Genomic DNA, 446 nt, shown 5'->3' with positions numbered 1-446 from the left:
CTGGATCCTCCTTCCAGCCCTTCTTGTAGATGGACATCACATTTGCTAATCTCCAGTCAACCGGGACCTCCCCTGTTAGCCAGGACTGCTAATAAGTGATGGAAAGTGGCTTGCTGAGCACTTCTGCCAGCTCCCTCAGTACCCTTGGGTGGATCCCATCCAGCCCCATAGACTTGTGTGTGTCTAAGTGGTGTAGCAGGTCACTAACCATTTCCCCTTGGATTATGGGGCCTTCGTCCTGCTCCCCAATCCTGTCTTCCAGCTCCGGGGCCTGGGTGCCCCAAGAACAACTGGTCTTACTATTAAAGACTGAGGCAAAGAAGGCATTAAGTATCTCAGCTTCTTCCTCTTCCACACACTCCAGGAACCTCCTAGACTGGTTCCTCTTATTGTATTTGTATTTCCAGCACACATCTGGTAAATTGAAGTCCAACATTAGAACAAGG

The sequence above is a fragment of the Aptenodytes forsteri genome, unplaced genomic scaffold (genome assembly GCF_000699145.1).
Source record: "Aptenodytes forsteri isolate BGI_AS27 unplaced genomic scaffold, ASM69914v1 Scaffold143, whole genome shotgun sequence".
NCBI classification, from domain to species: Eukaryota; Metazoa; Chordata; class Aves; order Sphenisciformes; family Spheniscidae; genus Aptenodytes; species Aptenodytes forsteri.
The sequence above is the reverse complement of the archived record's forward strand: the minus strand, read 5'-3'. Positions refer to the sequence as shown.